The sequence below is a fragment of the Pristiophorus japonicus genome, chromosome 12 (assembly GCF_044704955.1).
Source record: "Pristiophorus japonicus isolate sPriJap1 chromosome 12, sPriJap1.hap1, whole genome shotgun sequence".
Lineage (NCBI taxonomy): Eukaryota > Metazoa > Chordata > Chondrichthyes > Pristiophoridae > Pristiophorus > Pristiophorus japonicus.
The window spans coordinates 132008423-132024741 of NC_091988.1; positions in this window are offsets into that span (position 1 = coordinate 132008423).

Consider the following 16319-nt stretch of genomic DNA (forward strand, 5'->3'; position numbering starts at 1 on the left):
TTTTAAAAATTATTTTTATTGTTTTTCTGGTGTTAGGCCCAACCCGCAGCCTCGGATAAATTTTTATTGATTTTTTAATTTTTCGCCCATTTTATTTACGAACCGTCCAAACGACCCTAAATTGCACTTTCTTGCCCAGAATGGGGGTGCAAGACTCATGTTTTTCGCCCAGCAAATGTTTTTATTTTTTAGGGGGAAGTTTTCGCCGGCGATAATCTTCCCAGTCTTAGCGATCTTTTGGGCGGCGATCGGGTGCTGGCGGGCTGATGGGAAATTCTAGCCCAAAGAAACTGTTTCTTATGGTGGAAAAATCAAGAACAAGGGACCACAATCTTAAAATTAGAGGCAAGGTATTCAGAGGCTAGTAGAAATCTGAAACTCTCTTTCCAGGAAAGCTGTGGATGCTGAGGGCCAATTGATAGATTATTGTTGGGTAAGGGTATCAAGGCACATTGAGCAAAGGCAGTAAAATAGAGTTGAGGGTCAGATTAGCCATGATCTAACTGAATGTTGGAACAGGCTCGAGAAGCTGGATGGCCTTCTGCTGTGTTCTTTGCAGTTAAATAGGCTTCTGATACTCAATGGCGAACGTCACGTTTCGTTGAGGTAAATGGAGAGTGACTGGTGTTTGCGATGTTTAGGAGCTGAAAACCTGTGAAAATCACCAGCGATGAACCAGTCAGGATTGACTTATTATGTGAAATGATTGATTCATTGATTAATTGACTGACATACTGACTGATGATTTAAAGACTGACTTACTGAGTGATTGGCTGACTGATTTATTGATTAACCGATTAACTGATTTATAACTCTGATTTACTCTCTGATTTATGACTGATTGATCAAGTGATTGACTAACTCACTGAGTGACTGACAAACTGCCTGATTGGTTAACTGATTTACCTTCTGACTGACTGATTGATTGACAAACTGATTAATTTGACAAAAGAAGAGCAACAATATTTCATCCTTTTTTTTAAATTGTGTCCCATCCTTGTCTGCACGCAGGTAGATGTTTCAAACATCTTGCTGAAAAACTTAATGAGGAGCTGGACTGAGCCTTGGGCCCAGTATTGTTATGAATACATTTAGTATTCCGCTGGATTGCCACATAATCCCAAGCGTTACAAAGGCGATTCAGCTTTGCGATATTATGAATAGAAATCTTAAACTGCACAGCACTCCATTAAGAATCTGATTGGAATGGATTTCACGGTGACAGATCATGGAGGACTTCTACCTAAAGACCCTTGTCATTGGGTGCCTGTAACCTGCAGTTTTATGGCATTAAACAAATAACAAGAGGTGACTGACACAAGGATGGCCAATGACAGATCAAGCCAAGCCCTCCTCACCACATCCCTCTCTCTCTCTCTCTCTCTCTCTCTCTCTCTCTGTCTGTCTCTCAATCTCTCTCCACAGAAAGACATTCAGTGGTCTCTCTTGAGCTCATCTATTCTTTTTTTTTTAGACAGTGACCCGGAGTTGAGGATGACTTGCTTCCACACTACAATGAGTTCTCAGGTGACTGATGAGCCCAATGTGGGACCTACAGTCTCTGTCACAGGTGGGGCAGACGGTGGTTGGAGGGACGGGTGCTTGGTTTGTCATGCGCTCCTTCTGCTGTTTGTACTTGGCTTCCGTGTGCTCCCGGTGAAGAGACTCGAAGTGTTCGGCGCCTTCTCGGATGCTTCTCCGCTTTGAGTGATCTTTGGGCCAGGGATTCCCAGGTGTCGGTGGGGATGTTGCACTTTTTCAAGGAAACTTTGGGAGTGTCCTTGAAGCGATCTCTCTGCCCTCCTGGGGCTCACCTGCCATGATGTAGCTCGGAGTACAGTGCTTGTTTCGGGAGTCTATGAGAGTTTGCTTCACTGGCAACACTCCACAATGTTATCATCCTTTGACTACAAAGTTCCACTGGCTTCCATTCTTGCTCCCAGCCTGTATTGTAATTGTTGTTCCCTGATGTTTCAACCTTTCACCGCAATGAACAATTTGGGTCACCTCAAGGCCTCTTTACCAAAAAGATCAGCCCACCTTCCTGATCCTTTCTGCATAACTTCAGCTCCTGATGCTACTTAATGCAGGAATGCAAATTAAAATAGGGAATGGGTGATGCATACTGGCCTTTCACCTCATGTGCCGGAGTTCAAATCCAGCCCGTGTGAATGGGCTGAAAATCCCCTTCACCTGTTGACTAAATACAAAGTATTACATAGTACATACAGCATAGAAACAGGCCACTTGGCCAATAGGTCCATGCCAGTGTTTGTGGTTCACACGTGCCTCCTCCCACTCCTCTCCATCTGACCCCATCTTCATATCCTTCTATTCCTTTCTCCCTCATGTGTTTATCTCATCATTATCATCTTCATCAGCAGTCCCTTGGAGCCGAAGAAGACTTGCTTCCACTCTAAAAGTGAGTTCTCAGGTGGCTGTACAGTCCAATGTGGGGCCTACGGTCTCTGTCACAGGTGGGGCAGACAATGGTTGAAGGAAAAGAGTGGGGAACCTGGTTTGCCGCACATTCCTTCCGCTGTCTACACTGGGTTTCTGCTTGTTCTTGGCGATGGGACTCGAGGTACTCAGCGCCCTCCCGGATGCTCTTCCTCCACTTTGGGCAGTCATGGGCCAAGGATTTCCAGGAGTCGGTGGGGATGTTGCACTTTATCAAGGAGGCTTTGAGGGTGACTTTGCCCCAGATGTTTATGGACTACAGGATCCTCCTTCTATCCCTCTTCATCTGACCCCATCATCATATCCCTCATTTGTTTATCTAGCTTCCTCTTAAATACATCCACGCTATTCACCTCAACTACAGGCTGAGTGTCCGAAATCTGGAGTTCCGAAATTCGCAACATTCCGGAATCCGGACACTGAGCCGATCCGTGGCAGGGTCCTCCAGAAACCGGAAAATGTTCCGAAATCCGGACTCCCCCACCTTGGCCCCCCGACCTCTCCCCGCCTCGGCCAACCGACCTCCCCTGGCTTCAGCCCAACCTCCAGCCCCCCGCCCCGGCTGCCCGACCACCCCCCGCCTCAGACCCCCGCCCTCCCCTGCGGCAGACCGACCTCCCCAGCTTCGGCCCGACCTCCGGCCACCCGACCTCCCCGGGCCTCGTCCCAGCCTATCCCCCCTTACCTCGGCCGCGCGACCTCCCCCCCATCCGCTCCCATAGGTCGCCCGACCCCCCCTCCCCTCCCCTCCCTACCGCGGCCCAGGCAAAGACATTCCGAAATCTGAAAATACCCAGAATCCAGAACGGCCTCGGTCCCGAGGTTTACGGATTTCGGATGTGACACCTGTACTCCATGCGGTAGCGATTTCCACATTCTCACCACTCTCTGGTTCTCCTGAATTCCCTATTGGATTTATTAGTGACTAATACTGATGGCCCCGAGTTCTGGTCTCGCCCACAAATTAGCTACGCCTAATCTATCAAACCCTTCCATAATCTTTGTCTTCTCTTTTCCAGACAAAAGATCCCCATCCCGTTCAGTCTTTCCTGATGGGTATAGCCTCTCAGCTCTGGTACCATTCCAGTAAATCTTGTGTGCACCTTCTCCTGCTCCTCTATCTCCTTTTTTTAAATATGGAGACCAGAATAGTTCACAGTTCTCTAAGTGTGGTCTAACCAAGGTTCAAGGTTTAACATAGCTTCTCTGTTTTTCAATTCTACCCCCCTAGAAATGTTTGCTTTTTTATGGCCTAATTTCCCTGCATCGTTATTTTTAGTGATCTGTATATCTGTATCCCCAGATCCCTCTGCTCCTCTTATTTTCCAAGGATACGAGGTCTCCTTATTCTTCCTACCAAAATGGATCACCTCACACTTATTTATATTGAAGTACATTTACCAATTACACGCCCATTCTGCAAGTTAATTAATGCCTTCCTGTATTTTGTTGCCGTCCTCCTCTGCATTAACTATATTTCCCAAATTTGGTGTCATCCGCAAATTTGGAAATTATACTTCTGTTTCCCAAGTTCGAATTGTTTATGTAAATGGTGAATAACCGTGGTCCCAGCACCGATCCTCGTGGAACACCACTTCCCACCATTTGCCAATCTGAGTAACTACCTTTAACCCTTACCCTCTCTTTTCTGTTTTGCAGCCAGATTGCTATCCATTCTGCTACTTGTTCCCTGACTCCACATGTTCTGACCTTAGTCATAAGTCTACTATGCGGTATTTTATCAAAGGCTTTTTGGAAATCTAAATATATTATGTCTACTGCTTTACCCTTATCTACCCTTTCTGTTACTTCTTCAAAGAATTCAATAAGGTTGATCAAGCATGATCTTCCATTTTGGATTCGTGCTAACTACTCTGTTATATTTTCAGTTTCTAGATATTTTTCTATTATATCTTTAATTAAGGATTCCATTATCTTTTCTACTACCGACATTAAGCTAATTGCTCTATAGTTCCCTGGATTTCTTCTATCTACGTTTTTATATATAGGAATCACATTAGCTATCCATCAGATCTCTGGCACTATTCCCTTTTCTAATGAATTTTTTATGTATTTGTAATAGTGTCTCTACTATGTCTGTCCTAATTTATTTTAATAGGCATGGATGCAATCCATCTAGACCAGGGGTTTTATCCTCTCTAAGTTTGATTAGTTTATCAATTATCTCCTCCCCTAATGCTGAGTCAGAAGATCGTGGGTTCAAGTCCCACTTCAGCGACTTGAGCACATAATCTAGGCTGACACTCCAATGCAGTGCTGAGGGAGTGCTGCACTGTCGAAGGTGACTTCTTTTGAATGAGATGTTAAACTGGGCTCTGTCTGCTCTGTCCTGCAGTAACAAAACCTATTGCACTATGCAAGGAAGTCCTGGGCAACATTTATCCCTTTACCAATATTCACTAATAGCAGATGATCTGATCATTATCACAATGCTGCCGGTGGGATCTGGCTGTGTACAAATTGGCTGCAGTGTTTCCCACATTGGAACAGTGATGGCACTTCAAAAGTATCACATTGATTGTAAAGTGCTTTGGGACATTCTGAGGCTGTGAAAGGCGCTATAGAAAATGCAAGTCATCCTTTAAGGAAAGATTTTCTGGATAGTCTCAAGTCAGCTCCTTGTGACACGGGGTCAAATGGCACTGAGCTGGCAATCTCACCCATAGCTGGTACGGCAAAAGGAAGCTGTCCCATGTTTCCATTTCCCACACACTGTGGTCTGCCTGAGTGAGGCTGCCAGCATCGTGCAAAGTGAGGGAGGCGAGCTTCTGAGATTGTGGCTGAGCTTCACATCCAACCATGTGGACCTGGCCTGGACGTGTTTGCTGCTGACACCGGCTGCCTAAATACCAAGCATTCATTCTCCAGTTAGGATCGGCAACGTCCTGGAATGTCCTGAAATTAATCTCCACAATAGTGCTGCAAGGAACCCAGGGGCATTAACAAATGGTGTGGGATTTCTTCATCAAACACTTCTGTTTATTCCTTACAAAAATATTGAAGATGGGGGACAAAGGCTGTTTGACTGAGTGAGGTGGTTGGAGGTGGGAGGCCATTTTTTTGAAAGCTCCAGGAATACGCCCGACCAGAATTGGCAACCTGACCTCCCAGAGCGAACGTACCTCCTCCTGGTAACGCCAACAATTTCTTTACTAAAAATCCAGAGAACAATGGAAGCAGATCACAGCTCATAAGGTTCAGAGAGCTCCATCGGTAAATGTTACTAAGCCGGACATATCGGGAAGGGTCCCAGGGTTAACCCCCGCTTTGTGCTGAGTTAGCCGATCTGGCAGTGGTTGAACTGCTACAAATCACCTCAGTGACCCCTGAGTTAGGGAAGGAACATGGGGGACAGCAGGAGGCCATTCAGCCCCTCGGGCCTGTTCCTTCATTCAACGAGAACATGGCTGATCCACACCTCTAATCGATTTAGCTACCTTAGCTCCATATCCCTTGATACCCTTACCCAACAAAAATCTATCGATCTTAGTGTTAACATTTTAATTGACCCTCAACCAACACCATTAAAGCTGATGATCTAGTAATTCATCATCATCACAGGCAGTCCCTCGAATGAGGATGACTTGCTTCCACACTAAAAGGAATGAGTTCATTGATGTTTAAATAAAGGACCTGATGTTCCAGTCCTGAACTCCAGGGGTGGAAGATGCCTGTGCATAGATCTTTTTAACATGTGGTGACCGTTGCACACCAGCCACCACACGGGCTTGACAGAGCTAGGCCTTTATCCAGTGGCAAGGGTAAACCAGGACGACTGGAGACCTGCTCTGCTGCACAGACCTAGTGAGCACACATATCGCAGTGTGGGCTGGCCCGTGCTGGCCCTGGGCCGTCGGCTCTTCTGGGTCCCGCACCCTCATTTGCCGCACTTCCGCCACAAGCATTGACTGCACTTCCGCCACGATCTCTCACCGCACCTCCACACCAAACATTCGCCGCACCTCCACCACGATCTCCCGCCATTCATCTCTTGTCACATCTCAGCCACGATCTCTTGCCGCTCATCCGCCCCGACCTTCTCTCTCCTCCGCTGTGCCTGGGCCCCGCCGATGTTCCTGCCCCCGCTCCAAATGGCGAACTGGGCCTTGATGATGTCACCCAGTCGCCCACCTCGAAGTTGGTGCATACTTGGAATGACTCGCACTGGAAGTTGTAGTGTTATGCCCACGATGTGACAGGGCCAGCTCTTTCATCCTCCCGACCTGCGGTGGTGTCCTCTGGTAATTATCACATTTCTATTTATGGGACCTTGCTGCATGCAAATTGGCTGCCGTGTTTCCTACATTAGAATAGTGACTACACTTCAAAAGCACGTCATTAACTGTAAAAACACCAAAAAATGCAAGTGGGGTGGGGGGGGGGGAAGAATTCCTGATTTCCACTGCACTTTGTTTGAAAAAGTAGTTCCTGATTTCACACCTAATGGCCTAGCTCGAATTTTAAGGGGAAAGAAAATGAACCAGTTTCAGGTCACGAGTGACGAACCCAGGTGGGGACAGGATTGGGCTCGGTTGATATGTTCCCCCGCCGCCTGTCCACACTCATCGTCTAAGTTCAAAGCTGAATACCCGAGGGGTGAGAGGTCAGCTGGGGATGGGACTGCACTCCAGCGAGAGACAGTAGAGGAAGACATTGGTAGAAAACTGCCTTTTGTTGCAAAGGATGAAATCAAGAACTTGCATTTGTAGGGTGCCTTTCAAGGGACCTCAAAGTGCTTTAGAGCCAATAAGGTACTTTATTTTTGATGTGTTGTCCATGTTGTAATGTAGGAGACGCAGCAGCCAATTTGCACACCACAAGATCCCGCAACAAGAAATATGATAATGTCCAGATGATGTTTTTTAGTGCTATTAGTTGAGGGATAATTATTGGCCAGAACACTGGGGAGAACTCCTCTGTTATTCTTTGAATAGTGCCACGGGATCCCTTACATCCACCTGCAAAGTCAGCAAGGGCTGTTAGTTTAACGTCTCATCCGAAAGATGGCACTCCCTCCGCAGTGCACTGGAGTATCAGACCGGATTTGGTGCTCAAATCTCCGGGCTGGGATGGGAACCCACAACCTTCTGACTCAGAGCTAAGAGTACTAACCACCGAGCCACAGCTGCCACCTGTCAGCACTCAGCCTTTCTGCCACTGTTCCAAGGAGCAAATAAAAACCTCATGTCCTCATCTCCCCAAACCAGAAACAGTGTCGAACCTCCTCCACCGCTATTTTTAACAGCCTCATTAACAATTCTTTATCAGTGGTCAGAACACTTTACCAAAAGAGGATCGTGGCTGTGTGTGGAACTGAAAGTTACAGCAGTGTTTGTGAGAATAAGGTCGGTGACTAAATGAGTAATCATCTCAGAGAGGAAAAGAAAGCGGCATTTATAATAAAAATAGAAAATGCCTGAAATACTCAGCGGGTCAGGCAGCATCTGTGGAGAGAGGAACAGAGTTAACGTTTCAGGTCGCTGCCCCTTCATCAGAACTGGAAAAAGTTAGAGATGTAGCAGGTTTAAGCAAATGTAGGGGCCGGGAAAAGGGGAAAGGGGGAAAGGGGTGGGGGGGGGGGCGAGGAGGGGGTGGAAGAACAAAAGGAAGGTCTGTGATAGGGTGGAAGGCAGGAGAGATTAGAGAGACAAAAGGGATGATGGTGCAAGGCAAAAGGAGTTGGTAATGGGGCAAGTTAAAAAACAAAAGATGAGTCTAGACAGGGTGTAAATGGAAATGGCGGAATCATCAACAGCTACCATGGGACAGAGAAAAAAAACAGAAAAGAAATTGGGGTTATGGTTTGAAATTGTTGAACTTGATGTTGAGTCTAGAAGGCTGTAAATGAGGTGCTGTGCCTCGAGCTTATGTTGAGCTTTGTTGGAACAGTGTAGGAAACCGAGGACAGAGAGGTCAGAGTGAGAGTGGAGCGGAGAATTAAAGTGACAGGCGACCGGAAGCTCGGGGTCACGCTTACGGACTGAATGGAGGTGTTCCGCAAAGCGGTCACCCAATCTGCGTTCGGTCTCCCCAATTTAGAGGAGACTACCTTTAACATAGCAAGACATCCCAAGGCTCTTCACAGGGCGATATTAGGTCAGGTGACCAAAAGCTTTGTTAAAGAGCTAGGTTTTAAGGAGCGTCTTAAAGGAGAGAGAGGTAGCGAGGCAGAGATGTTTGGGGACGGAGTTCCAGAACTTGGGGCCCAGGCAGCTGAAGGCATGGACGCCAATGGCGGAACGATGAAAATCGGGGATTTGCAAGAGTCCAGAATTGGAGATGCACAGATATCTAGGAGGGTTGTCGAGCTGAGGAGCTTGCCGAGATAGGGAGGGGAAAAGCCTTGATTTAAAAACAAGGATGAGAATTTTAACATCTAGGAGGTGAGGACCCCACCCATCTCTCCTCCTGCCCTGGCCCAATGTCTGGCTCCGAGACAACTAGGGACCTGAGTAGGAAGACACTAAACTACATGAACCCTACCATCAAAGTGCTCCAGAGACCTGAGCACATAATCTAGGCCTGACACTGCAATGCAGTGCTGAGGGAGCGCGGCACTGTCGACGGTGCCATCTTTCGATTAACACGTCAAACCGAGGCTCCGTCTGCTCTCTCAGGTGGACGTAAAAGAGCCCATGTCACTAGCCGTTTCATTTTAAATATATTACGTTTATGAATCTTTGCATTTTCTCCTGCTCTCCCCAGCTCCTCCCCCCCCCCCCCCCCACCCCCAACCGGGGCAGTCAGTAAATTCATGCAAGATGTGCAAACAGTGTGCAAATTGCAGCAGAGCAGTTCTCCAGTTGTCTTGGTTAACCCTTGCCACTGGACCAAGACCTAGCTCTGTCAAGCCCGTGTGGTGGCTGGTGTGCAACGGCCACCACATGTTAAAAAAATCCACCCACAGGCATCTTCCACCCTTCAGGATGTAGTTCAAGACCTGGAATATGAGGTCCTTCATTGAAACACCTGTGAACTCATCCTTTTTGACATGGAAGCAAGTCCTCCTCGTTTCGAATTGTTCTGTTAGCGTCATCCCTCTTTTGATTTTGAGCCAGACAATCTGGTTTTAAATAGGCTAACCGGAAGTTTCCAAAATATAAGCTCAGCACCAACAGTTCAATTTTCACCTCTCTCAGTGACAGTGGCCAGGAAGCAAAGCGCAGGCATGTCTGCAAAAAGCAAATAAATGAGCTTTTAATTTGTTATTAAGGTTTCAGTATGTTCTCACCCTTCGACAAAGCAAACACGATCCCTGTGATGGTATATTCATTTGGAGTAGGAGCCCACCCATAAATACTTCAACAACACTGCAATGAAACAACCAGTTAGTTCCATGCCAAAGTCAGTCAGTCTGCAAGATGAAGGTTGTAAGTTCACAAGGAGCTGTTGAATGCTAAAAATTGTTTAAAACGACAATGAATCCAGGTGGTTTTTCCCTTTATCACTCAGTGCAGGATTATTAGCAGGACAATACTGTTGTGTATCGGTAAAGCATGCACTGCCATGTTCCGCCACCAGGAAGCTCATTCCCTGAAGTCCCAAGGGATCCCAGCATCCCTTGGGAGCTCTGTATATAAGCAGGCCCCTAAGGCCTGTTCCTCACTCTGGAGTGTCTTATTAAAGACTGAGGTCACTGTTCCTTTAACCTCCCTGTGTGCAGCCTCATCTGTGTTAGGAACGCAATAACTGGCGACGAGAATACAAATACAATACAAAGATGCAGCAAACTATGGGCATCCTGGAGAAGTTTTCTGAGGGTGAGGACTGAGAAGCCTATGTCGAACGGCTAGACCAGTACTTTGTAGCCAACGAGCTGGACGGAGAAAGAAGCGCTGCAAAAAGGAGAGCGGTCCTCGTTACAATCTGCGGGGCACTGACCTACAGCCTCATGAAGCATCTTCTGGCTCCAGAGTGGTTCAGGAGCATCTTAACCTGAGGGAGAGCGTGCTGATGGCGAGGTATCGGTTCTACACGTGCCAGCGATCTGAAGATCAGGAAGTGGCGAGCTACGTCGCTGAGCGAAGGCGACTTGCAGGACAATGTGAGTTTGACGGCTACCTGGAACAAATGCTCAGAGACTTTTTTGTACTGGGCATTGGCCACGAGACCATCCTACGAAAACTTTTAACTGTAGAGACACTGACCCTCAGTAAGGCCATTGCGATAGCACAGACGTTTATGTCCATCAATGCCTGTTCATCATGCTGCTTCAAAGGGTATGTTTGCAAGAGTTGTGGAACAATCGGGCAAGTCCAATGAGCTTGCAAATGAGCTGCAAGCTCTGCAAAACCTGCTAACCACCACGTAGCAGAGGAAGATCAGTCCATGGTGGATCAAAGCAATTTCGAGCCTCAGAGAGAGGAGGCAGATGCTGAAGTACACAGGGTGTACACATTTTGGACGAAATGTCCACCTATAATGCTAAACATAAAATTGAATGGTTTACCTGTAGCCATGGAATTGGACACTGGCGCTAGCCAATCCATCATGAGTAAAAAGATGTTTGAGAAACTGTGGTGCAACAAGGCATTCAGACCAGCCCTGAGCCCCATCCACACAAAACTGAGAACGTACACCAAAGAGCTCATCAATGTCCTGGGCAGCACCATGGTCAAGGTCACCTACGAGAGCACGGTGCACGAACTGCCACTCTGGATTGTCCCGGGCGAGGCCCCACACTGCTTGGAAGGAGCTGGCTGGGAAAAATCCGCTGGAACTGGGATGACATCCGAGTGCTATCACATGTCGATGAGGCCTCATGTACCCAGGTTCTTAATAAATTTCCTTCCCTTTTTGAGCCAAGCATTGGAAACTTTTCCGGGGCGAAGGTGCAGATCCACTTGGTCCCAGAGGCACGACCCATTCACCACAAGGCGCGAGCGGTACCTCACGTGATGAGGGAGAGTGGAAATCGAGCTGGACAGGCTGCAACGCGAAGGCATCATCTCCCCAGTGAAATTCAGTGAGTGGGCCAGCCCGAGTGTTCCTGTACTCAAAAGTGATGGCACGGTCAGGATTTGCAGCGATTATAAATTAACTATTAATCGTTGGCAGGAGGCAAGACATTCACCAAGCTCGACCTGACTTCGGCCTACATGACGCAGGAATTGGAGGAGTCTTCGAAGGGCCTCACTTGCATCAACACGCACAAGGGATTGTTCATCTACAACAGATGCCCGTTTGGAATTCGATCGGCTGCAGCGATCTTCCAGAGAAACATGGAGAGCCTACTCAAGTCGGTACACGCACGGTGGTTTTGCAGGACGACATATTGGTCACGGGTCGGGACACCAACAAGCACCTACAAAACCTGGAGGAGGTACTCCAGCGACTGGATCGTGTAGGGCTGCGGCTGATGAAGTCGAAATGCATCTTCATCGCAACAGAAGTGGAGTTTTTGGGGAGAAAGACACGTAAGAGAAAGGGATTTTTTTTTTCTACATTTGAAATTCATATGAAATTAGATTTATTTTTTAAGAGGGAAAAGGAACTGTAAATGCTGGAAATCTAGTAAGAGTTCTGACTTAACTTTTTTTAACCTAATCGAAGAGCTGGGGAGCTGGGATGGCATTCAGCCCACAGACGCCAAGACAGAGGCTATCAGGAATGCGCCCAGGCCACAGAACGTCACGGAGCTGCGGTCGTTCCTGGGACTCCAACTATTTTGGTAACTTCCCACCGGGGTTAAGCACCCTCTTGGAGCCCCCTACATGTGTTATTGCGCAAAGGTGAGAACCGGGTATGGGGAGTACGGAGTCGGGTGTGTATTACAACAAGCTAACTTTGCGGGGAGGTTGCAACCTGTCACCTATGCTTCCAGGAGCTTGTCTAAGGCTGAGAGGGCCTACAGTATTATTGAGAAAGCGGCATTAGCGTGTGTGTTCGGGGTACAGAAAATGCCTCAGTACCCGTTTGGCCTCAAATTTGAGTTGGAAACCGATCACAAGCTCCTCACATCCCTGCTTGCTGAAAACAAGGGGATAAATACTAATGCCTCAGCCCGAATACAAAGGTGGCCACTCGCGCTATCAGCGTATAAATATACCATCCGCCACAGGCCAGGCACCGAGAACTGTGCGGATGCTCTCAGTCGGCTACCATTGCCCACCACGGGGGTGGAAATGGCGCAGCCTGCAAACTTGTTGATGGTGGCGCAGCCCGCAGACTTGTTGATGGTCATGGAAGCGTTTGAAAATGATAAATCACCTGTCACGGCCCGCCAGATTAGGACTTTGACCAGCCAAGATCCTAGTAAAAAAACTGTGTATTGCATGGGAGTTGGGCCAGCATCCCTGTTGAAATGCAAGAACTAATCAAGCCGTTCCAGCGGCAAAAGGACGAGGTGTCCATTCAGGCAGACTGCCTGTTGTGGGGTAACCGCACAGTGCTACCAAAAAAGGGCAGGGAGACTGTCATGTATTTAACTGTCATTGTAACCCATGTATAAACTGACCTAAGTTGTACACTGTGAGAACATTGACCACGAGGTGGTGAACTTGTGGGAGACACTCCTAACCTGGACTTTCAGGTATAAAAGGGGAAGCTCCACCCACCTTCATCACTTCAGTGCTGGCTAATAAAGGTTACTGGTCACAGAGTGACCTTCTCTCAAGTATGGGCCTCGTGTGCATTTATACTGTACAGTAAGGATATATTATTGGCGTCGAGAAACTGGGATTTAATCCACGCGAGCATGGCCACTAGCAGCATAGACAAGAGGTACTGTGTTGGTGATGATTGGGACAATTTTATTGAGAGACTACAGCAAAGTTTCGTCACTAAGGAATGGCTGGGACAGGATTTGGCCGACAAACGCAGGGCTCATCTCCTGACGGTTTGTGGATCCAGGACATACTCCCCGATGAAGGACTTGCTAGCACCAGAGAAGCCGGCGGACAAGACTTTTGAAGAGCTCAGTAAGTTTATTGGGGAACACTTTAAACCGGCGAGCAGCATGCACATGGCGAGACACCAGTTTTACACGCACCGGTGGCGAGAAGGGCAAAGCGTTCCAGACTTCGTGGCAGATCTCCAGCGATTGGCGAGCCTATGTAAGTTCCTAGATGCATGCAGAGCGGAGATGCTGCGAGACTTTTCTATTGAAGGCATCGGGCACGCTGGGGTTTTCAGGAAACTGATTGAGACCAAAGACTTGACCCTGGAAACGGCGGGACAAAAATTTTGGTTTAAATGCAGCAAATGGACAGGGAGTCAACATTGTTAACGTGGTAACAGTTCTCTCGGCAGACAAAGGCAATCGGACATGCCTGAGCATGTAGTCGAACCCAAAGGGGGAATTCAACAGAGACAATGGCTAGCTGAACGGTGATTCATGCCATCGCAAGGGACAATGCGGGCAGTAATGGGGCCATCAACACCTGTCAATGGTGCGCTTAAGGACAGTTACAGAGACAATCAGAGATGATCGACTGGTAATGGACCTTTTGTTTCCAACAATGTCTCATGTTGGAGGTGTGCAGGCAAACACACAGCCAGAGCTTGCAGGTATCAGCAATATACCTGCAGAAACTCCAACGTCAGCAGTCACTTGCCGCGTATGTGCATGAAGCCTGCAGCCAGGTTGATGTACGAGGAGGACGGGCCCGATGTAAGCCCTACGAGGCCAAATGGACACTGGGGAAAATCGCTGGAAGCTGAAGTTCAGCGCGCTCATGTGGAGCACATATACAGTTCATACACCAGGACGCCACCGATAATGATGAAAGTGCTCCTCAATGCCATCCCAGTATCATTGGAGCTAGACATGGGGGCCAGCAAGTCCCTGATGAGTATCAAACAGTTCGACAAGTTGTGGGCGTCCAAGGCCAGGAGACCAAAATTAGTGCCGATTGACGCACTGCTACAGACATATACAAAGGAGATCATTCTGGTGCTAGGCAGTGCCACAGTAGTCGTGACCCACAAAGATTCAGAGAACAGGTTGCCACTCTGGATTGTCCCGGGGGATGGTCCCGCACTGCTAGGGAGGAGTTGGCTGGCTGTCATGAACTGGAAATGGGACGATGTCAATGCAATTTCTTCTGTGGAGCGAATATCATGCTCGCAGGTCCTGGACAAATTTGACTCACTATTTCATGGGGACCAAGGTAGTGATTCACATAAACCCAGACGTCAGGCCAGTACACCACAAGGCCAGAGCGGTGCCGTACGTGATGCAGGAAAAGATAGAAGGCGAATTGGACCGCCTGCTGAGGGAAGGCATTATCTCGCCAGTCGAATTCAGTGACTGGGCGAGCCCAATTGTGCCGGTGCTCAAGGCGAATGGGTCAGTCAGGATATGTGGTGATTACAAGGCCACCATCAATCGGGTGTCACTCCAAGACCAGTACCCGCTACCGAGAGCGGAGGACCTCTTTGCGACGCGATCCGGTGGCAAACTTTTTTCAAAATTGGACCTGACCTCAGCTTATATGACCCAGGAGCTGGCGAGTGAGTTGAAGAAGCTGACCATCATGACACACAAGGGATTGTTTGAGTACAAAGATGTCTGTTTGGGATTGGCTCGGCCGCCACGATCTTTCAACGAAATACAGAAAGCCTCCTCAAGTCGATTCCAAGGACAGTGGTTTTTCAAGATGACATCCTCATCACGGGTTGTGATACTGAAGAACACCTCCACAACCTGGAGGAGGTGCTACGCAGACTGGACCGGGTAGGTCTGCGACTGGAAAAGGCGAAGTGCGTCTTCCGAGCTCCAGAGGTAGAATTCCTGGGGATGAGAGTAGCAGCAGACTGGATCAGACCTACTGCATCCAAAACAGAAGTGATCCAGAGAGCACCCAGACCCCGTAACACGACGGAGCTGCGTTCGTTCCTGGGGCTCCTGAACTATTTTGGTAACTTTCTTCCCAAATTGAGCACGCTGCTAGAGCCGCTGCACGTGCTCCTACGTAAAGGTCACGAATGGGTCTGGGGGGAAAGCCAGGAAAGGGCTTTTAATAGAGCACGCAATTTGTTATGCTCCAACAATCTGTTAGCGCTATATGACCCATGTAAGAAACTTGTTTTAACGTGCGACGCGTCGTCCTATGGGGTCGGGTGTGTGTTGCAGCATGTTAATGCCAAGGGTCAGTTACAGCCAGTAGCTTACGCCTCCAGAAGTCTGTCCCAGGCAGAACGGGCTACGGATAGAAACATAGAAAATAGGTGCAGGAGCAGGCCATTCAGCCCTTCTAGCCTGCACCGCCATTCAATGAGTTCATGGCTGAACATGAAACTTCAGTACCCCCTTCCTGCTTTCTCGCCATAACCCTTGATCCCCCGAGTAGTAAGGACTTCATCTAACTCCCTTTTGAATATATTTAGTGAATTGGCCTCAACTACTTTCTGTGGTAGAGAATTCCACAGGTTCACCACTCTCTGGGTGAAGAAGTTTCTCCTCATCTCGGTCCTAAATGGCTTACCCCTTATCCTCAGACTGTGACCCCTGGTTCTGGACTTCCCCAACATTGGGAACATTCTTTCTGCATCTAACCTGTCTAAACCCGTCAGAATTTTAAACGTTTCTATGAGGTCCCCTCTCATTCTTCTGAACTCCAGTGAATACAAGCCCAGTTGATCCAATCTTTCTTGATAGGTCAGTCCCGCCATCCCGGGAATCAGTCTGGTGAACCTTCGCTGCACTCCCTCAATAGCAAGAATGTCCTTCCTCAAGTTAGGAGACCAAAACTGTACACAATACTCCAGGTGTGGCCTCACCAAGGCCCTGTACAACTGTAGCAACACCTCCCTGCCCCTGTATTCAAATCCCCTCGCTATGAAGGCCAACATGCCATTTGCTTTCTTAACCGCCTGCTGTACCTGCATGCCAACCT